This window comes from Saccopteryx leptura, chromosome 3, assembly GCF_036850995.1.
Source record: "Saccopteryx leptura isolate mSacLep1 chromosome 3, mSacLep1_pri_phased_curated, whole genome shotgun sequence".
In the NCBI taxonomy this organism is placed as follows: domain Eukaryota; kingdom Metazoa; phylum Chordata; class Mammalia; order Chiroptera; family Emballonuridae; genus Saccopteryx; species Saccopteryx leptura.
The window spans coordinates 83482231-83505497 of record NC_089505.1 but is presented as its reverse complement, the minus strand read 5'-3'; the positions used below and the strand labels follow the sequence as shown (position 1 = coordinate 83505497).

Sequence of the window (23267 nt, the reverse complement as noted above, 5' to 3'; positions counted from 1 at the left end):
TACCAAACACTACAAAAAAAAACAAAAAACCAAATGACTGACAGAAGGAACAGAAATAATGCTTACCCTTAGCTGACACACGTCCGTGATCTCAGCTACAGGACTCTCCAGGAGTTAGTGCCCCAGCCATTCATGTCACATGCCGGCTCGTCACCACTGGATGATGAAATAAAAATAATGTTCTCATACTTTGAAACTTTTTGCAGCTGGGCTAATAATAAGGTGAAAGAATCAGATGGACAAGAGATATTCAATGTATAATACATGCTCAACAGAATTCATATTCCCAAGAATACAAGACAATGAGATTACATTGTATATATAGGACATTTCAAAAACATGAATAACAGAATCTTAGATTTTATAAAAAAAAAAAAATTGTAGATTGATTATACAGAAAAGAGGCAGAGAGAAAAGGGGAAGAAGAAGAAGTAGAAAGTGTCACCTCAGAGTGGTTGCCTCTCATATGTGCCTTAACCGGGCACACCTAGAGTTTTAAACCGGCAACCCCAGCATTCCAAATCGATGCTCTATTCACTGTGCCACCATAGGTCAGGCCAGAATCATGGATTCTTAAAAGTGACATATAACATGCAGGTAATTTGAGAATATGTGACACACCTGACAGTTTTTGTTGGGAAACCCCAAAACCTATTGAGCACAGGAAATAAAGTAAGGGGTCAACAAGCTGTTCCTTGGAACCTTCATGTCTAACACGAAGGTGATTGTACTTAAGTTCTCTTCTGAAACTACTGTGGGTATAAAGTGACAACAGAGAAGTACACTTCAAACATATTGAAAAGGGACCACAATCAACAGAAAGCAACTTCCAACAAGCTTCCAAGTTTGAAAGAATATAAAATGTGTGTCTTGTTCTCATAGCCATTAACCTAAAATATAGGTTCAGAGAGGGACAGACAGGCAGAAAGGGAGAGAGATAAGAAGCATCAATTCTTCGTTGCAACACCTTACTTGTTCATTGATTACTTTCTCATATGTGCCTTGACTGAGGGGCTACAGCAGAGTGAGTGACCCCTTGCTCAAGCGAGCAACCTTGAGCTTCAAGCCAGTGACCTTTGGGCTCAAGCCAGCAACCATGGGGTCCTATCTATGATCCCACGCTCAAGCCAGTGATTCCGTGCTCAAGCTGGTGAGCCCGTGCTCAAGCCAGATGAGCCCATGCTCAAGCTGGGGACCTCAGGGTTTAGAACCTGGGTCCTCTTCATTTCAGTACAATGCTTTACCCACCGCGCCACTACCTGGTCAGGCTAAAAAATATTAATAAACAAAAGGGACACATGAGCCCCTATATGGTTTAAGGTATAAATGACATTTTCTAAATACCCCCCCAAATACATCATAATTGGAAATATAAAATAACTTCAAACGAATGATGATTAAAATACTACATTTTAAAAAAAACCTATGGAGCACTAGTCATGTAGCTCAGTACATACATTGTACCAAACACCAACGTGACGGGTATGAGCCCCATTGTTGGCACCTAAAAGGAGCCACCAATGAGCATGATACTATATGGAACACTGTAAAGCCAGTGGCCAGGGCCACTATCACAGCAGCCTGGCCCATGCAGGTTCGCATTGGATTCGGACAGTCGGTAAAAAACAATGGAGCCAAAAACTGATGGGCCATCGTCTTTAATCCTAGCTTGCACCCGGTGGGCAAGTAAAAACACACACTGGGCTCCAAAACCCACTCACATTCAGTGCTCACAAAGCTACTGACTTATCCGAGTTTCCTAGAATCAAAGGTTTCTAGCTCACCAGACTTATTCACCTCTGTTCCCCATCTCCTTCCTTCTCTCTGCACAAACTTTGCACAAACTGGCTTCTCACTCAACACTCCGCCATCCTGGCTGCTTCTCCTGGCCTCTTCCACGTGGCCTTTCTCTGCTTTCTGCTCTCTAATGCTAATCTCAGGAACCAAGAGCAAGCTCCCGTTCTGCCCCTATTTTATAGTGTAGAAATCCAAACCTTTAATCCAATATACAAAATAGGGAAGTCTCTATACAAAGTCACTTTCTGAGGCATGATAGGATTGTACCACCCCATATCAAAAGAGTGGGAAAGGCTTAGTCCTAAAACCAAGCCCCAGACTACAAGGATTCTGCCTGCCCACAGCCAGCCCCCAACACACATTAATATCACCTGGGCAACGGCCTCCACGTGGGCAGTGTCATCTTTAACAAAGTGAGCATAATACATTTTATCTGCCCAACAATCCACCCCTATGCTCACTTTACTACCCACAATTTACATCACCGGCATCCCTGTGTAAGGAAATTAGGCACATTACACAAATTACAACATGACAAATCATACAGTTTCAACAATCACAAAGGTACACTTCACCAGTCTCTGAGCACTTTGCCCAAAGCGCAAAATGTCCTCGGCCTTCTTTCTAGCCACGGGAAAAGCTTCCCAGGGCAGGGGAGTGCTTCCAGCAAAGCCACCCCCTACCCCCATCAGGGTATTTCACATTGTCCAAAATCTGTAATCTGTAAGTCCATCCAACAAAGGAGCTAATGCCCACTCCGGTCATAGTCCAGAAAATCAGTCCATGCACATGGGGCGTCAGCCACGCCCCTCATTCCTGCCGTCCTGGCAGGTCTTACACTGTCCCAAAAAGGAGCACATGGCAATGGCAGTCAGCATTTCCAACCCTGCTCCAGAGACCATGTCCAGCCCTGTTGGGCAGATAAAATGTATTATGCTCACTTTGTTAAAGATGACGCTGCCCACGTGGAGGCCGTTGCCCAGGTGATATTAATGTGTGTTGAGGGCGGGCTGTGGGCAGGCAGAATCCTTGTAGCCTGGGGCTTGGTTTTAGGACTAAGCCTTTCCCACCCTTTTTGATGTGGGGTGGTACAATCCCATCAAGCCCCAGATAAGTGACTTTGTATTAGAGACTTCCCTATTTTGTATATTGGATTAAAGATTTGGATTTCTATACTATAAAATAGGGGCAGAACGGGAGCTTGCTCTTGGTTCCTGGGATGATTAGCATGAGAGAGCAAAGAGATCACAGCAGAGAGCAAAAACAGGCCACGTGGAGTAGACGAGAAGCAGCCAAGATGGCGGAGTGTTGAGTGAGAAGCCAGTTTGTGTAGAATTTTTGCAGGGAGAAGGAAGGAGATGGGGAACAGAGGTGAATAAGTCTGGTGAACTAGAAACCTTTGATTCTAGAAAACTCGGATAAGTCAGTAGCTTTGTGAGCACTGAATGTGAGTGTTTTGGAGCCCAGTGTGTGTTTTTACTTGCCCGCCGGGTGCAAGCTGGAATTAGAGATGACAGCCCATCAGTTTTTGGCTCCGTTGTTTCTTTACCGACTGTCCGAATCCAATGCGAATCTGCATGGGCCAGGCGGCTGTGATGGTGGCCCCGGCTCCTGGCTTTACAAGCCCTATGTCCCAAAATCGCAGACCTACCAGGGCCGTAGTAGGTGCTCCTTGCAGCTGGGCTCCCATCTTATGGAGACTGCGGATTGCAACTCCAGCCCGATTCTCCTCATCCTCCAAAGAGGAACTGAAAACACTAGCTCCGGCTGCCGGGCTCGAGCCCCAGGCCGCTGCCACCTTCTGCTCCGCAGACCTTGCAGCTCCAGACCCGGCCTTAGCTTCAGCCTCAGCCCCGGCCTCCTGCCACTGCTGGCTCTCCACAACATCCAGGGCAATCTGCAACTCATGAACCTGTGAATCCTCCTCCAGTAGCTGCTCCAGCTCCAGGGTCAGCATCTGTTTCTCCTGCGTTTGCTCCAGCTCCTTCCACTGCTCGGTTTGCAGGTCCCGGGCAACCTCTTCCACAAGGCTCTCGGTTTCCTCACGCATGGCTGTAAAAGTCAGCCAGCCTACGATCCCCAAAAGGACAGCCATGGGGAACCATAACAGCAGCCAGTCCTCTACTCCACCACTCAAAGGTGGCAGCTCCATACCGATCTGTATCGAATCCTGACACAGACTACGCCAAATGTAATTCTAGCTTGCACCTGGTGGGCAAGTAAAAACACACACTGGGCTCCAAAACCCACTCACATTCAGTGCTCACAAAGCTACTGACTTATCCGAGTTTCCTAGAATCAAAGGTTTCTAGCTCACCAGACTTATTCACCTATGTTCCCCATCTCCTTCCTTCTCTCGGCACAAACTGGCTTCTCCCTCAACACTCCGCCATCTTGGCTGCCTCTCCTGGCCTCCTCCACATGGCCTTTCTCTGCTCTCTGCTCTAATCTCAGGAACCAAGAGCAAGCTCCCATTCTGCCCCTATTTTATAGTGTAGAAATCCAAACCTTTAATCCAATATACAAAATAGGGAAGTCTCTAATACAAAGTCAATTATCAGAGACATGATAGGATTGTACCATCCCACATCAAAAAGGGTGGGAAAGGCTTAGTCCTAAAACCAAGCCCCAGACTACAAGGATTCTGCCTGCCCACAGCCAGCCCCCAACACACATTAATATCACCTGGGCAACGGCCTCCATGTGGGCAGCGTCATCTTTAACAAAGTAAGCATAATACATTTTATCTGCCCAACAAACACCTAAGTAGAGCAATGAGTGCATGCTTCTCTGTCTCTCTGAAATCAATGGAAAAAATTGAAAAGGCTAAAGATTTATGCAATCTAAGGAGAAACTAGAGTATATCAATGGAAAAAATTTTAAAACCTAAGGAAAATTGCGTGATAAATCTGCAATGTGCCATGTGTTTCACTCAGGAGGAAGGCAGAAGAAAGGGCAAACAAAGAAACAAACGAAAGGCCCAGATCCCTGTTAGGACCACGTCTGTATTTTGGGCCAGGACGCACTACCTCTCCTTGCTGTAAATCTCCCACAGTTTCCCGCCCATTTTTGACCCATAGTGCCTCTCCTACAATGGAACCATTTCCTCTTGCTTCCCCAAAACACCTGGCGGCAGTGCCTTGAGGAAACTTCTCCCAAACCTATGCTGGAGCTCCCTGTGAGGAAATCCCCAAAAGTGGCTTAATGTGATAATCCTGGAGATTATCACCTGTTAGAAGGTGTATGCCAGAAAGGGTACTAAAGCCAAGGGGTCCCAGCTGCAGTTAGTTGCCCAGACTCCAACATTGAATGTGGACAATCTCCACACTGACCACTTTAACCAAGGACAGCTGAGACAAGCACGCTGATGGGGCCCCATTAGGCTGTACCCAGGCACGCCATAGGATCTGTGAGTAATAAACTGCCTGGGTGAGTCTTGTAATTAAATTGTGTGTGGGTTGTGTCTTTCCTCCAGTGGTGATTGGTCTCAGTACCAATAAGTAGAATCCTCATAGCCCCCTCAAGAGTGTCTCAAAGAGGCTGCCAGCCCTGCTGTTAAGCAGGAGTGTCCCACTGCACGGGGAAATTGAATTGGGGATGCCTGACCGATGTAAAGCTCGGGCTCTACTGGAGCAGGGGAGTACTTCTCTAGGAAGCCACATCTGTCTGAGGAGGGTGTGGACAAAAAGGTGACACATGCTGAACCTGAAAAGCTCAGGGGAGGCTTGCATGGTGGCCTTACAAACTCAGAGACCTAAAATAACCACAGAGGATGGTCTGAAATGAAAACTTTCTAACTAAAAGTAGTTCATGGTGAGTAGTCATGTCCTAGGGAGGTATTTTTCTCTAACAAAGGTCAAAGGCTTACTTTAATTGAGCCTGTCTGTTGTCTTTTGCATCTACAATAATGTACCTGATAAAGGCACCAGAGAAAACGCAGGTCCAAGGTATCTTCTCTTAGGTGAGAAAGAATTCAGGCAAGAGGGTGCAGTGTTGTATGATAGGGGCCTACTGTTGTGTATGGGACCTCAGTATTGTGTATAGAGAGTTGGACATAAAGAAGAACTTTAAACTTGCTTTTAGTAGCTGCTTAGAGTAGAAAGTCCCCAATAGTCTGTACAAGGAAGTTAAGCATTGACCAGAGCTTGCCTGTGGCAGTAGCTTAGAGTGAAAATTTTTACAAGCCCAACTAGTTAGATATCTTGACTTAAATCTTGCCTACAGAAGCAGGATGTAGTTTTATGCTTTAACCTTGCAGCAATTACAGGAAGAACTGTAATCAGCTTTAGAACAAACAGTGCTTTCTACCGAAATGTCAAGAATGTTGTGCAGCCTGACTAGGTGGTGGCACAGTGGATAAAGCGTCGAACTGGGATGTGGAGGACCTGGGTTCGAGTCCCCAAGGTCGCCAGCTTGAACGCGAGCTCATCTGGTTTGAGCAAGGCTCACCAGCTTGAGCCCAGAGTCGCTGCCTCGAGCAAGGGGTCACTCGGTCTGCTGGAGCCCCCCCAGTTAAGGCACATATGAGAAATCAATCAATGAACAACTAAGAAACCGCAACAAAGAATTGATGTTTCTCATCTCTCTCCCTTCCTGTTTGTCCTTATCTGTCCCTCTCTCTGACTCTCTCTGTCTCTCACACAAGAAAAAAAAAAAAAGAATATTGTGCATACCTGTTGTAATAGCTAAGACTTTGTGGTTTATCCCCTTAAATACTGCTCTCTCCCTAGGCTCGGGGCTGTTAGCTGTTTCTCAGCTGGCAGTCACTGGCTGGCTAATAAAGGCTCTTTAAATTTATAATCCGTTTGGGCTCCGATCAATAATTACTTGCGTTTGGTCCACAACATTTGGAGGTTCCACTGAGATAAGCCAGGCCTTCCTGGCATTTGGGGCAGAACCCAGCGGGAACCCTGCCACCCCACTCCTAGGGGGAGATCTCTGATTAGACGTTCCTCAGCCCCAGGAGACAAAGTTGCGGAAGGTTCCCATCTCATAGTTCTGCAATTCGACTCTTGGAGACATTTGAAGCTATACTTACCGGTAAGATTTGTTTTGGTTTCTGGGGCACCCTGTTGGGAGTCTTTGGAAGGCTGGACGCAGCTTTACTTCCCACACTTGATCCCAGACCATGATGGTGGCCGGTGATCTTTGGTTTGGTTTGGTTTCACTTGTTTTGTGTTCTAGTATTGTCTTTTGTCTGCCTGTAGTTTTGTTTGTGTCTGATCGTCCAGTAATGGGTCAGTCGTCGTCATGTTCATTTTGTGCCTCATTAGAGTATTTTAAATTTTAGGCACTGGGTTGAAACACCTGAACCAGGTGGCCTCTCTGGAGAGTTGCTGACCTTATTGGATCTCTAGGAAAGGCGCCCCTGAAGATGTTCCAGGGTTCCAGTTTTCCTGTGGGTCTCGGACAGCTTCTCAGCAGACACCCTCAGCCCTAAAAATCTCACAGTTCGGCAGAGAAATTGGGGAATTCAAATTCTGACCTCTGGAGGTAAGTCAGGGCAATCTTGTTTTGCTGAATTCTAGCTTACTGTCTGTTCTGAAGTTTCTCTCTGTTCACCAGAGTAATCTCTTGTGACATTTTCTGGTTCAGCCACCTTTCTCGGACTTGCTAGGTCTCTTTTCTTGGATTCAAGACCTCTAGTTTCAGGGATCTCTGTCTGACTTTTCCCCAGAGGAAACTGCTTTTTCTGTTAGCTCCTATCTCTCTTCTTGTGTGAGGCACTTAGCCTTAAAGAGGCGGTTTCAATTGGAAATTTCTGGCTTAAAACCACAGGGCAAAAGTGGAAGGAAATATGTAAACAAGCCCACAAATTATAAAACTAGCAAAATTCATAGAAAAAAATTTTTTTTCAGAGAGAGAGAGGGATAGACAGGGACAGACAGACAGGAACGGAGAGAGATGAGAAGCATCAATCATTAGTTTTTCATTGCGCATTGCAACACCTTAGTTGTTCATTGATTGCTTTCTCATATGTGCCTTGACCGCGGGCCTTCAGCAGACCGAGTAACCCCCTGCTGGAGCCAGCGACCTTGGGTCAAGCTGGTGGGCTTTTTGCTCAAACCAGATTAGCTCGCGCTCAATCTGGCAACCTCGGAGTCTCGAACCTGGGTCCTCTGCATCCCAGTCCAACACTCTGTCCACTGCGCCACCGCCTGGTCAGGCTCATAGAAATATTTTATTGCTTAAAGCTAAAAGCTAACTAAAGACCTAAGAGAGTGCTGGAGGAAGTATAGAGTAGAAACTAGTTTCAGATATCCACATACTGACCCAAAGAAGTTTTACCCATTTGGAAGATACGGGGTAGAAATAGTATTAAGAAGAAAAATAGAAAAAATTAGAACTTTTCTTTAGAAGAGGCGGAGAAAAAAGCCATGTTTGCAAAAAATAAAAATAAAAGGAAAGGAAAGAGCAGCAGCATGGAGAGTGCTGCCTCCATAGTGTTCAGCACCCACGCTGCGCTCACTTACGCTCCAAGGAGCGGTGCCAGGTGGCAACTCCTTGCGCAGCTTCCGGCGCCTGCTCCCCTTAGATACCAGGAATCCCAGGCACCCTGACCTTAATATTGACTTGATGGTGTAAAGCACTGTGGGTCAAAAAGAGGGTTAACACCTCTTATGCCAGCTAGATAGATACAAAATAGTGAGTGCATTTTGACCATTCCTTATTTTTCTCAGTAAATCAATAGTTCATTGAGGTGGTAGTTTACAATGCTCTTTTTGTAAATTGTACTAAATTTGTACTAATGATGAGACATTTAAAATTGTATAGTCTGTCAAATACAAAGACTTACTTTTTGTACCAAGGATCCATTGTTGTAGAAAAAATATTTTCTATGTTAGAAATGTATATATTAGTTCAAGACTCTTTTGTTAATTCTTTTTATTTGCTATTTCATAGCCCTGTGATGTTGAAATCTTGTTTTAAATATTAGGGGATATGTAATGATTATTAATGTAATGATTCAGTATTGTTCGATGTTAGGTCACCAAATCCAGAGTGACAAATATTATTATTGATTGGCTTAACAATAGAATTCTCAACATAATAGGTGGAAAGGAGAAAATAGAAAATAGATGACTAATTATGGTAGTCATTTAAGTTTTGTGCCCAGTCTGACCAGGAGGTGGCGCAGTGGATAGAGCATCGAACTGGGATGCGGAAGGACCCAGGTTTGAGACCCCGAGGTTGCCAGCTTGAGTGCAGACTCATCTGGTTTGAGCAAAGCTCACCAGCTTGGACCCAAGGTTGCTGGCTCAAGCAAGGGGTTACTCGGTCTGCTGAAGGCCCACAGTCAAGGTTCATATGAGAAAGCAATCAATGAACAACTAAGGTGTTGCAACCCGCAATGAAAAACTAATGATTGATGCTTCTCATCTCTCTCCATTCCTGTCTGTCTGTCCCTGTCTATCCCTCTCTCTGACTCACTCTCTGTCTCTGTAAAAAATAAATAAATAAATAAAAATTAAGTTTTGTGCCCAGATTAAAAGGGCTAAAGGATGTGAACAGAAATCCTGTTTCTCTTGAGCTTTTAGACATTATCTGTCAGGGTGCATAAAATTACAGCATAAATAAGGTATGTTGCCCTGGCCGGTTGGCTCAGTGGTAGAGCATCGGCCTGGCGTGCAGAAGTCCTGGGTTCGATTCCCGGCCAGGGCACACAGGAGAAGCGCCCATCTGCTTCTCCACCCCTCCCCCTCTCCTTCCTCTCTGTCTCTCTCTTCCCCTCCCGCAGCCAAGGCTCCATTGGAGCAAAGTTGGCCCGGGTGCTGAGGATGGCTCTGTTGCATCTGCCTCAGGCGCTAGAATGGCGCTGGTTCCAACAGAGCGACACCCCAGATGAGCAGAGCTGCCCCACTTTGGACAACCAAGACCACCTCAAGAAAATGTTTCTGGTTGCTGGGCCTAAGCGGGACCCTAACAACCAAGCGAGGAAATTTTGGACACTTTTCACCCATTTCTGTTAGCCAGGATCAGGGAAGATACTAAGAAAAGAAACCATAAAGTTGTCTAAGGTGTCAGAAGTTATTCAGGATCCTCTGAAAACCCCCACAGCTTTCTTAGACTGTGGAAAGCTTACAGAGTCTATGCACCTCTAGACCCAGAAGCTCCAGAAGATACTAAGGCAGTCAACTTAGCCTTTACATAGCATTCAGCTCTAGGAATTAGAAAGGAAATGTATTATAAGTTTTTAAAAAGGGAGAAACATCAGCTGCTAAAAAAAAGCTAAGCATTTTGGAAGGGACATTGCTCCTCCCTCAATCACATAACTGTTTGGCCCCTAAAATGGCTGGTTAGACAAAGACAGGTAAGATTCCTGAGGGCAGGAACAACCTAAGACAGGCACAGTCGAAGAGGGGCCATCAGGAGAAGGCTTAAGAACTAACAAAGGTGAGGCTCAAACCCTCACCCTAACAATACAGGAGCCTGCTCCCTGGAAATAGTGGCCATTGTCCACTGTCTAGAGCACCAAAAGAGGGGGAAATCCCTAGAAACTCAAGAAAAACCAAGCAGCTGATGATACTACCAATAAGGTAGCCCTAAAACCAGTGAGGTTTTTAGGAAATTTTAGTAACTTTACTGGAACCCTTGTTGCCAAAGGTTTTTTTGCAACCAATTAGAAAAAGATTTTGCCAGCAGGAAAGGGACGACTAACAATAAGAAGAAATAATTAGAAAAGCCAGACTTAGAAGCTATTGCAGAAGGCATAATGTCCGAGTGTTTAGTCTGTGCCCAAATAAATACTAAGCAAAGTAAAGAAATTATAAAGAGAAACAAGGAGAGATGACCTTTCCCAGGTGAACATTTAGAAATAGATTTTACTAAAGTAATTTGACACCTTTCTAGGATAGGTAGAAGCTTTTCCTACTAGAAATGAGTCCGCAGTAACAATTGTTAAGAAATTGCTATATGAAATTATCCCCAAATTTAGTTTGCCCATTAATACTGGGTCTGATGATGAGCCTGCATTTGTATCCAGGATCTCACAGCTAGTAAGAAAGGCACTCAATATTAATTGGAAATTACATTGTACCTACAGGCCCCAAAGTTCAGGGCAGGTAGAACGCATAAATTGGATCTTAAAGGAAACTTTAACCAAATTTGTTTTTGAAACCAGTGAAAAGTAGCCCACCTTACTCCCCTTAGCCTTCTGTAGGGCGAGGTGCACCCCCTACAGGGAAGGATTCATTCCTTTTGAAATAATGTTTGAGAGACCCCCTCCCTTACTACCAAAACCCAGAGAAGTAATAAAAGCTGAATTAAGTAACCACTCCTTCCTTAAGTACTTACAGGGTCTACAGATTACTCAGTAGGCTGTCCAAAAGACTGTCCAAGAGGCGCTTCCAGCAATGCCAGGAAATCAGTATACCCCTTCCAGCCTGGGGACTCAGTCTGGGTAAAGAAGTACACTACCCAAGGACTGACTCCCACGTGAACAGGTCCACACACCATGATCCTGACCACTCCCACTGCTGCCAAGGTAGAAGGCATACCCACCTGGATCCACCACAGCCGGTTGAAGCCTGCAGTCCCAGCAGAGACACCTTCGTGGACAGTGGAGACTGACTCCGCCAACCTTTGTAAGTTGACCCTGAGAAGGACAGCATGCCCTGTTCCAACCATGAACCGGAAGCTGGCTGGTCTACGTACGGGTAATGCCTTAAGAAACTCACTGAGGACCTCCTTTTAGACTTTGGGGAGGGAGGGAAACTGAGGTCATAGGAAAGCCAGAACAAGTTGTCTTAAGGGTTGATGCATGTACTTCTATGAGTCATACAGAAGGGAGATATAAGTCCCTTTGCTAGAAGAGAAGCTACAAGGTAAATGAAAAATATATATGTGCTTATACTTAACCTATAAATGCTAACTACTTAGAGGAAGGACACCTCCAAAAGGAAGTATACTTTAAAGAAAAAATACTTATTGACAGCTTGGTTGTCACTAAAGGTTAAGATTTTTAAAATTAAGAGTTCTGACTAGAAAAGAATTGTATAGTTTTGATAATAAAAGTTATAAGGTATAGAAATACTTTTGAAAGAAAAAGGAAGAAAGTAAGTTATGAAAACCAGTTATTTCTGAATAGTTAAGAAAGTTTATAAAAATTAAGAGTTTATGTAAGTTGCAGAAGGTTTATACAGGCTGTAAGAAATTAATCAGTAGCATTTGTTTCTTCAGTAGACTGTACTGAAGAAAACACCAAGTCTACCTCTTAAGTATGAACAAAAGGCATCACCCTTTCTGTTACATGTTATAGGCTGATGTTCCTACTTACAGGATCTGCAGACCGCTAATCCTAGCCTTAACTTTAGGCCCCTGCCTACTCAACAGCCTCATGCAGCTCATTAAAATGAGTCAAGGATTTGACTCAGGATATAAAAACCAGTGGGGAATGTGACAGGGGCCTAGTGTTGTGTATGGGACCTCAGTATTGTGTATAGAGAGTTGGACATAAAGAGGAACTTTAAACTTGCTTTTAGTAGCTGCTTAGAGTAGAAAGTCCCCAATAGTCTGTACAAGGAAGTTAAGCATTGACCAGAGCTTGCCTGTGGCAGTAGCTTAGAGTGAAAATTTTTACAAGCCCAACTAGTTAGATATCTTGACTTAAATCTTGCCTACAGAAGCAGGATGTAGTTTTATGCTTTAGCCTTGCAGCAATTACAGGAAGAACTGTAATCAGCTTTAGAACAAACAATGCTTTCTACCGAAATGTCAAGAATGTTGTGCATACCTGTTGTAATAGCTAAGACTTTGTGGTTTATCCCCTTAAATACTGCTCTCTCCCTAGGCTCAGGGCTGTTAGCTGTTTCTCAGCTAGCAGTCACCAGCTGGCTAATAAATGCTCTTTAAATTTATAATTCGTTTGGGCTCCAATCAATAATTACTTGCGTTCAGTTCATAACATGTTGTTCAAGCAAAGCAAGCAGTTTATTAAGCAAAGCTGTGCACTTGACACAAGGCACAAGTGGGCTACTACTCAGCTTGTCTGAGCACCACTACCTTTTGGGGTCCTAGAAGTCATATACTTTTTAACTAACTTCTAAGGTTCCCTTTCGCTGATACTATGACCAAACGTAGTGTTTCAAGGCCGTTTGGACATCTGGTGATTTTGTTCTTAGACTGTATGACTGCAGACCCCCTCCTTCAGTGGGTGAGATAAAACCTCCTTTGTTCCCCCACCCCTTTTCCTGCCCTGGTACCTGTCTATCCTACCTAACAATAGCATGCCTTTGAAATGTAAGGGTAACTTTTTCCTGCACTCCTCAGAACAAGCATATCACCAGAGCAGAAGCCAACCACTCCCATTGTTGTTATCAGGGTCACTGTTGGCACTCTTATTTCTGCCCACGTAAAAGAAATTTCATAATATACATTTTTACTTTTAACCACTCCCACAGATTTCCCTGCTTTGCATTCTCGCTCTTGGTCTCCCTAATCTATCACCAATTTCATGTAACCCCCTTGTCTTCTGCTTTGATTCTGATGTACAAAATACAGGGCAAAATGCCATTTTCCAGATCATTTTTTCAATCCGCTGAGACTTTGATTACCAGCAACTGTCGACAGTTTGGCTCAAATAAACTCGTAAATATTCTACAGGTCCGGATTGCTTAAATTGACAAGAGAGAACTGAGGGGGAAGGCTCCCTTCCCTCACTAAACATCTCCAGGGAGGGGCCGCCCCTCCACGGAAGGAGAGCCACTCTACAGAATGAGGGCCCCCTCACTCGGAAGGCCACCAAATCCTAGGAGGGAGACCCTCTCCAGCGAGTTAAGCCCTCTCCCGGGAGGAAGCTCCTAAGGCGAGGTTGGAGCTCCTTTCCAGGGACTAACCGCCCCCCCCCCCCCACGGGGAGGGGTCCTGCCTTCGCCACTAACCCAGGAGAGTTCGCTGGAACCGGGCCATCCGCCCCGCCCCGTTCCCACCCCTCGCAGTCCACTCCCCGCGTCCGCCCCGCCCATGGTGCCTGCGGAAGCCTGGGCTCTGCGGACGCTCCCGGCCCTCCTAGTCCCGGCAGCCGGGGCGGGGCCTAGCAGGCGGAAGGACCCACCGCCTCTGCGGTCTTGTGACTGCGAAGATGGGCGGCTTTCCCTGGTCAGGTGCGAGCTGCGGGTGGGCTTGGGGAGGGTTTGTCGCTGCTTGTTGTCCCGGACTCTGTATGTGCCTCTGCGAGTGTGTATGTGTGTGTGCGCGCACGCGTGCATTGCTCCTCTGTTGGGTGCTACTGGTCTCCCAGCCCACTTCCAGGCTTTTTTTTTTTTTTTTCTTGTGGCACAGAGAGAGGGACATAGGGATAGACAGACTGGAAGGAAGAGAGATGAGAAAATCAGTTCTTCCTTGCGGTTCCTTAGTTGTCCATTGATTGATTCCTCATATGTGCCTTGACCCGGAGCTACAGCAGACTGAGTGACCCCTTGCTCAAGCCAGCGACCTTGGACTCAAGCTGGTGAGCCTTGCTCAAATCGGATGAGCCCCTGCTCAAGCTGGCGACCTGGGGGTCTCGAATCTGGGTCCTCCACATCCCAGTCCCACGCTTTGTCCACTGTGCCACCGCCTAGTCAGGCTCCAAGCTGTCTTGACCCAGAGGCGCCCCTGAGGCTGCACTGGCAGGATCTGGGTTCTCTCCATCTTTTCCCAACCCTTGGAGAAAACTCAGTCCCTGCTCTCCGCTTTCCCAGCCGAGTTGGTGCGAGATTATGGATGCTGGATGCAAAGAACGACGGACCCAGCTCTGGGTCTGCACAACTCCGGATACCTGTTTGTTCCTGAGCTCCTGAGTTCATCTGGAAAAGGCTTGCTTTTGGTCATCTGTGAAAACGTGGCCGTTCGGCCTACCCTGTGCAGGACCCTGCGCTGGGTGCTGGGGATGCAGAACCCTCAGACTTCTCTTTGCCCTAAGCAGTTTTAATGGGGATCATTCACAGAATAGAAGGATATCTAAAGAAGGCAATTTGATGGAGTACAGCCCCTCCTACGGGCACAGGGAAGGCTTCAGAGAGGCAGAGGCTAAAAGTGGGCATTGAGGGATGTATAGGAGTTCATCAAGTATGAGGGAAGGGCACCTGCGAAGGTTGCCAGGCTTTTGTGGCTGTACTGATTGGACCTTCAGGCCCTAGCAGGTGCTGAGTGCATGAAAAATATGAGCGAGTGTTGATGGTGATAGTGGAATTATTTGGGAGTTGAGCTCTCCCTTATGTCTCAGAAAGGGAGATAACTTTCTTATCTTTCTTTCCAAATGATGTGATGTGGTTATATTGAATGAGTGAATGAATAAATGAAAGGATATATAACTCCAGACCTTAGAAATAATCAGATAGAGGCACACCTTGGATAGTTTGCTAGTTTGGTTCCAGACCAACAATGCAATAGAGTGAGCTGTAATCAAAATTTACTAGTGGAGAGTTTTGACTTCCGTTTGTAAAAAAAATAAAATAAATAAGGCGACATCTATGAAGCACACACAATAAAATGAGGTCTGCCTATGCAACTTTCTGGTTTTCTGCTTGCTTCACAGCTGTCTTTCCTGTATTCCCTTTACTTCTGTGTCTTGACTTGGTCATGTGAACCAGCTTTTATGGAATCATTAAGGTTTAAGTACAAAAATAGGAGAAACACTTGGCCTCAATTATCTAGAAAATTCAGGAAGATGCTATTTTCATCTCTGTCTCCTAATTATTTTACCATTGCTGATTTCTTTTTGTGATTGTTTTTTTTTTTTTGGGGGGGGGGGTTTGTGACAGAGACAGGGACAGACAGATGGGAAGGTGGAGAGATGAGAAGCATCAATTCTTTGTTGTGGCACCTTAGTTGTTCACTGATTGCTTTTTCATATGTGCCTTGACCAGAGGGCTATAGCAGACTGAGTGACCCCTGGCTCAAGCTGGTGAGCCTTGCTCAAACCAGATGAGCCCACGCTCAAGCCGGCAACCTCAAGGTTTTGAACCTGGGTCCTCCGCATCCCAGTCTGATGCTCTATCCACTGCGCCACCGCCTGGTCAGGCTAGAAATTCTTTTACTATTTATGTTTTCATCCATTTAAAACTAATAAGAATTTTACAACTGATGATGTCCATTTCTCAAAGATGTTTATAAATTCAAATTCATTAGGATGTAAAGTAAAACATCACTAAGATTTTTACTACTGTTGCCTTATTTTCTCTTCCCCTGTTGAAATAAAGAATATAAGAACTTTCTGGAAAAAGAAATCAGTGCAAAGAAACCCAACCACATATAAAATTTTCTTGCATTATACACCTCCAAAAATTGACAGATGATCACCTTGCAAACAGACACATTGTTGAAACGCAAGGTCCTGGAATAGATGCAAATTCATATGAATATCTCCTATAATAAAAGTATCTCTTTTTAAAATTTATTTATTTATTCATTTTTAGAGAGGAGAGAGAGAGACAAGAGAGAGAGAGAGAGACAGAGACAGAGAGAGAGAAGGGGGGAGGAGCTGGAAGCATCAACTCCCATATGTGCCTTGACCAGGCAAGCCCAGGGTTTCGAACCAGCGACCTCAGCATTTCCAGGTCAACATTTTATCCACTGTGCCACCACAAGTCAGGCAAAAGTATCTCTTTATGCAGGAAAAAAACAGACATGATTAGAATAACTCGTGTTCCAACAACTATAGGAGAAGATATAGTAGATCCCTACATCATAGCATCCACCAAAATCATGTCCTATGGATTTCAGTAGACATTCACAACCAATATAAAAAACTGGTGCTTCCTAAAACAGGAAGTTGCAAACACATCGAAAGTAAAAGAACTGGAAACAAGAATCAAATTAAATTGCTCTGACATACAGTACACATCAAGGCAAAAACTGGTCTGACAAATGAACAGAAATTCATTTTAGGCCCTGGCCAGCTGGCTCAGTGGTAGACAGTCAGCCTGGCATGTGGATGTCCCAGATTTGAGTCCCAGTCAGGGCACACAAGAGAAGTGTCCATTTGCTTCTCCGCCCCTCCCCCTCTCGCTTCTTTCTTTCTCCCCCCCCCCCTTCTCCTCCTCCTCTCTTCCTGCATCCAAGGCTCGATTAGGGCAAGTTGGCCCTGGGCACTGAGGATGGCTCCATGGCTTCCACTTCAGGCACTAAACAATGGCTCCAGGTGCAACCGAGCAAGGGCCCCAAGTGGGCAGAGCATCGCCCCCTAGTGGGTTTGCTGGGTGGATCCTGGTCGGGGTGCATGCAAGACTCTGTCTCTGCCTCCCCTCCTCTCACTAAAAAAAAATTTTCTTTTTTTTGTATTTTTCTAAAGTTGGAAATAGGGAGGCAGTCAGACAGACTCCCACATGCGCCCGACCGGGATCCACCCGGCATGCCCAGGGCGTCGCTTCGCCACAATCAGAGCCATTCTAACACCTGAGGCAGAGGCCACAGAGCCATCCTCAGCACCTGGGCAAACTTTGCTCCAATGGAGCCTTGGCTGCGGGAGGGGAAGAGAGAGACAGAGAGGAAGGAGAGGGGGAGGGGTGGAGAAGCAGATGGGCGCTTCTCCTGTGTGCCCTGGCCGAGAATCGAACCCGGGACTCCCGCACGCCAGGCCGATGCTCTACCACTGAGCCAACCGGCCAGGGCTGACTAAAAAATTTTTAAAAGGAAAAAACTTCACTTTAGTAAATTTGATTTAGAGGGAAGATCTAAAATCACGTGCAATGGGTGACAAACTCAAATAATGCAGCACAGAGCAAAAAGAGAACATGGACGCATTCATAATCATCAATGAAGATGGCATGTTCCTCTCTCGGATAGAGCATGCCTTTCATCACCGATACAACCCACAACACTACCAGTGCGGTTGTAGGATAATACCACCACCAAATAAGATTCTGTATACAGACAAATTCTACTATACCCAAACAATATGCAAATGAAACATGAGTTTCAAAAACACATAAAACTTGCCTGACCTGTGGTGGCACAATGGATAAAGCATCGACCTGGAAATGGTGAGGTCGCGGGGTTCAAAACCCTGGGCTTGCCTGGTCAAGGCGCATATGGGAGTTGATGCTTCCAGCTCCTCCCCCTTTCTCTCTGTCTCTCTCTCCTCTCTCTCCCTCTCTGTCTCTCTCCTCTCTAAAAATGAATAAATAAATAAATAAATAAAAAAAACATAAAACTTTTGAATCATGAACCATATGAAACAATACAACAAGTTGCTACCCATTTTGACTCATCCAAATTTCATGAATTATTTTCATGGCTCTCATGTTTATTGATCTAGAAACCTATGAAGGAAAGGGAATGACAGTATCATTCCATTGCCATGTTTTCAAATAAACATTAATCATTTCAACAGACAGATAATAAAAATACTTCATCCAATTGCCCTCATTCCAGAAATCTTCAAAGTTTTGATGCCAGTGGTTTCTAAACCAGACTTGACGTAACCACAGGCCATATTCAGCCATAATGGTGACAATTCCTTTTCCCAAGATGGTTGGGGTCAGGCTGGGTGTTACTTGCAAACAGGGAATAGAAGGAACAGGTGCTCATGAGCACCTATGATGCACAGAACGTTCGCCCAGAACAAACCATGATCACCACAAAAAAAGTCAATACTCCTGAGAAGACAGACCCTCCTCTATAGAAAATGACATAGACAGACAATAAAAATAGAAAAATGTCTCCTTTTGCATCCTAGATCTGAAATATTGGGGAGGACTTCTCAAATATTGGAAAGGATACCCTAGAAAAGTCAGGAGGTGATACCTTTTCTCCTAAAACTACAAATGCTTTATCATTTGAAGTGTAACAAACGTGTTACTCCAGTCACCACCTCTTTAACATATTGCAGTTTTTTTCCTTTTTTAAAATTTATTTATTCATTTTAGAGAGGGGAGGGAGAGAGAGAAAGGGAGGAAAAGCAGAAAGCATCAACTCCCACATGTGCCTTGACCAGGCAAGCCCAAGGTTTTTAACTAGTAATCTCAGTGTTCCAAGGTCGACACTTTATCCACTGCTCCACCACAGGTCAGGCCAACATATGGCAGTTTTGACTGTTAGTTTCAACTACCATCCACATTCCCCCACTTTCCATGGCTATCACTGAGAAAGAAAGTAAAAGGACTCGTATTCTCCTCATAAATATTAATGTCAAGATTACATATTTTCCAGCCGTCACCTGGTGGTTCAATGCAGTCAACATTGACCACAGATGCAAAAGACCAAGTAAAACAATGGGACTCCATACCCTTCTATGTTGTGGACCGTTAATGGCGAAAAGCCATTATAGATTCGAGGCTTAGCAAAAGGCTAAATTCTCCCCCCTCCATCTCCATATTTGGCTTTGATGCTGAGTATTTGCACCCACTCCACTTGCTTCCTTGGGTTGCTGGAAGCAATATACATGCCCTTCCTCTGACCCTTTGTTTGTTTCAGATGTTTGTAAATTTCACTAATGCATCCTGTTTTTGCCTTGGGAGAGTTCCTGTCTTAGCCTTTGATGTGCAACTTTGTATCAGGGTCCTTGATTTGCATAGGTCTATATAATAAAGGGAACTGGGGCTATGAGGCACTCAGATACTGCCAGGCAGTTTGAAGAGTCCTCCTGGTCCCATCGGTTTTGTTCTGACAAAGTGTGTTTCCTCAATTCCGCACCATTATTAGAAGCTGCGCTGGTCCGTGGCAAGTGGCGCCCGAACAGATGACTTGAGTATGAGTACGAGGAAACGAAAACTGAAGGAAGGTGACGGAACTCCCCAAAGTGAAGTGCGCACAGTGAATAAAGAAAGTTTTTGGGGAAAGTGTAGTTGGGAGTAAAAGATTATGGGACAGATAGGGTCAAAAATAAGGGACCTATATGTGAAATGTTTCCATATGAAGACAAATCATTGTCTGAAGAGTATCAGGGTGAGCTGGAAACAGAGGAATGTGAAAAGGAGGATAACTTGGAGTCTGAGGATGACAGGGGGGATGAAAAATCCATGGCTATGGCTGCCTTAGCCGCGGGGCCTCCACTGCCCTCAGCTCCTTCCTACATTCAACCCTCTGCTCCTCTGTTCCCTTATTGGGCTGATTGTGGAGTCTATAGCTCAAAATTTGGGAAATCCCCCCTCCAACAACCTATAGACCAGGCTCGAAATGTAGGGGAAACAATAGATGATGGCTTTACCCATTTTCCTGTTGTAGAAAGACAGGATGATACAGGGAGACTAGTGCGAGAACATGAACCTGTACCTTTTAGAGCTCTGAAAGAGCTTAAACTTGCTTGTGTTCAGAATGGGCCTACTGCCCCTTTTTCACTTGGTTTATCAGATATTATTAGTACAAAGTCTCTTCCCCTAAATGACTGGAAGGTGATTGCTTGTGCTTGTCTCTCCGGGGGTGATTATTTGCTGTGGAAGTTGGACTTTCATGAAGGGGCTGTTGAGGTAGGAGAAAAATCTCAGCATAGTCAACCTGAGCCACCAGTTACAGCGAATATAGAATTTGAAAATGGATAGGAGACGCAGGTATTAGGAAAATTACAGTTTTCCTGTCATGGTCTGATTTTCTTTAATGTTTTGACTGCGGTCTTCTGAACTATCATTTTGTTTCTTTCTTGTTATTTGCCTGGAAGTTGAGGCGGGGGACCTGTGTTGGATCTGACTATAGGAAATATTCCAGCAGCTGCCGAGAGCAAATTTTCTCAGGGAGATTTTGTTTAGTCACATCCTTCAGTCTCTCTGTCAGAAAATGCCCTGACTAATATCAGGCAGGCATCTTTCTAATCTGGATGTGCTCTGAAATCCCGGGTTTCTCTCTGGTTTGTCTGGTTCGTCTAATTCTTGTATCTGTTTAGTCTTTGTTTAATGTTGTCAAAAATGTGTCTGTTTTTAAGGCCTGAATTAAGTTTGTTTTTGCATGCAAAGGTTGGAAATGCTGGCTCTAATATTTAGAAAAAATAAAATGTTTTTAGAACTTGTAAGGAGCGCTCACTTAATTTAAATAGAATAGAATGTAGATCCTTAAGACTTACTGATTTGGTTAGTGCATTGTGAGGTGTGTTCAGAGTTAGGAGCCAAATAGCAACTTAAGTATTAGGAAACTCCTGCAAATCTTCTTTGTCATGCTCTTTTTACTTTAAATTTTTTGAATACTGATGTACAGGGTCATTCAGCAGCGGAGAGACTCTGGAACCCTGTAAGGAAAGCCTTCCCTGAAGTGCAATGGAGGGACCCACTCACAGGAATCTGGCAAGGGCCAGACCCTGTTCTCTTATGGGACCGAGGATATGTGTGTGTGTTTTCCTAGGTCTGCTGAAGCTCCTCGGTGGATCCCTGAACGACTGGTGAGACACCATGATTCTAGATGAGAGACTCACTTCACAAGAGCAATTGCATAAGACTTATTTTACTATGCTCTCTTCCCTTTCTCAATTATTATTATCTAATTTTTTTTAATGTTTTAGATAATTTTATTTCTTTCCTGCTCCATTGCCTGAAAAGAGGGCGAAAGGAGGGCCTGATTTGGGTGTTGCTGAACAGAAATCTCATATGGCCATCTTGAGATTTTTTCAAGAGAGATCTTTGTTTAGTATACATCCTTATTATGTTCCTATTAAGGTAGCCCTACTTAAGATCAAGCAGGCATAGTTTAATCTCTAAAACCCCGGGTTTCACTCTTGATTTGTGTGATTGTATGTGAAGTCTTTGTATAATGTCTAAGTGTCTTTGTTTATAAGGCCTGAATTAAGTCCTTACATGAAAAGTAATAATGATAATAGTTTTGGAAGTGCCGGCTCTAGTATTGAAAACAAAATGGGGATAATTTCATTTCCCTATATAAATATAATTTTTGTTTGGAATAAGTAAAGCGTGCTCATTTTGGATCCAAAAGACTTGCTGGTTTGGCCAGGCTGCTCCAGGCTGCAAGTGAAAGGCTTGAAGCAGCATAGATTTACATAATAAAAGTGTAAAGATTTTTTTTTACTATAGGAGAATAATGAAGATCACACTGGGATTTTTTCAGTTTTGATATGTACTCTCTAAAGTGCCTGTTAATTAATATTAAGGGGGTGTTTTGATAAGTGTGGGAATGTTGCTTGAAGATGCATTTACTCTATTTTTGTTAAAAGTTAACAAAGTCAAGAATTTCTTGAAATCTTTGAAGTCAAAATATTGTAAAGTGTGCTTAACATTTGCTTGAAGATTCAATTGTAAATAATATAAAAAGAAAGAAGGGAGGAGTCATGTCCTGGAGCTCCTGCAGGTCTACTCTATCATGCTTTTTACTTCAAACAGTTTCTTTTGAATGCTGATGTACAAGAGATGCCAAACTTTTTTGTCCTGCAAACTACTACCCCTTTTTTCTTTTTTATTTGATTCCAGCTAATAACAGTTTTGTTCTTTTCTGAATAGCTCCAGATATATAGGCAGATAGGGACTCTCAAGCCCCTCAGCGAGATCTTCTGAGCATGGTTTTTAAGGTACCAAAAAGCAGAAAAAGCCCAAAGGAGATCAGGTAAAATACTAGCTCTTGGCGTACACCCTCAGAGGCTCCAACACTCCAACTGTAACTTCATCAGGGCCCTGCTTCAATAGTGGAAAGGATGGTCATTTGAGCCAAAGCCTGCCAGGCTTACATACCTTTGCTGTGAGGAAGAAGGGACACACTGGAAGGCAGGCTTCCCCCTCGCTCCTCTAAGGGAGGGTTCAGTCTCTTCCAGCCGTGCTCCAGCCACCTATGACCTAACCTTGCCCAGAATACTGGGATTTGCCACTGAAGGCTAAAAGGTGCCAGGGCCGTCGGCCCCATCTACAACACTGTGGACGAGCCTAGGGTATTTCTTCCAAGTAGCAGGTAGACTGGTCTCATTTACACAAGGGCCACTTAACTATGTCTTGCCTGAATATTCAGGTTTTTTTATTCTTCCCTCGAAGATCTCTGTTGTGGGTATTGATAGTCCTGTTTTCTGTTGCTTTGTTTAAATATAGTCTTTCCTTTATTTCTCCTGCCTCAATGCCCCACTCATATTTTAGGCTAGGACCTACTCCTAATTCAGAGCTCCTTTTTTCCTTTTTTGCCAACTTACAAATTTACCTCTGCCACCCAACTTAATGGCCAAGGTTCTCCTCACCACCCCATGGCTGTAAAGCTCCAGTATAGGACCCCTGGGTTCATCTTTCCAGTTTAAAGAAAACGGAAGCTCTGTCTTCATGTGTGCTGCAGATGGCTTTTCCAGTCTACCTGGGTCATTGCCAGCTGGGAACAGCGGTCATTGGGACTTTAATGCTAGCTGCAGAGTGTGGAAGTGTAACAGCAAATCCCGTGCCATGTGGACTTTTCCTGAATGTGGACTTTTCCTGGACTCCTGCTCCTGTGACAGTTTTTGATGGACTGAACTGGGGTTGGGTTGCATTTGCAGAGATTTGGAATGGTGTTGGTGCCAACTTGGACTTGGTGAACATGTTAAGGACATTACTCTTTTATAGATTCTTGTTGTATTAGCTTAAAGAGTTTGCTTAAAGGCTTTA

The 23267-nt window shown here is 44.5% G+C and overlaps 1 long non-coding RNA gene across 1 annotated transcript; it reads left to right on the top strand.

The window, feature by feature from the left end:
* Positions 1–13838: 13838 nt before the first annotated feature.
* LOC136399512 (uncharacterized) lies at positions 13839–21487 on the top strand. The gene is made up of 3 exons (XR_010750164.1): positions 13839–13898; positions 19420–19530; positions 21046–21487. It is a non-coding gene; the product is annotated as an uncharacterized lncRNA (long non-coding RNA).
* The last annotated feature ends 1780 nt before the right edge of the window (positions 21488–23267 follow it).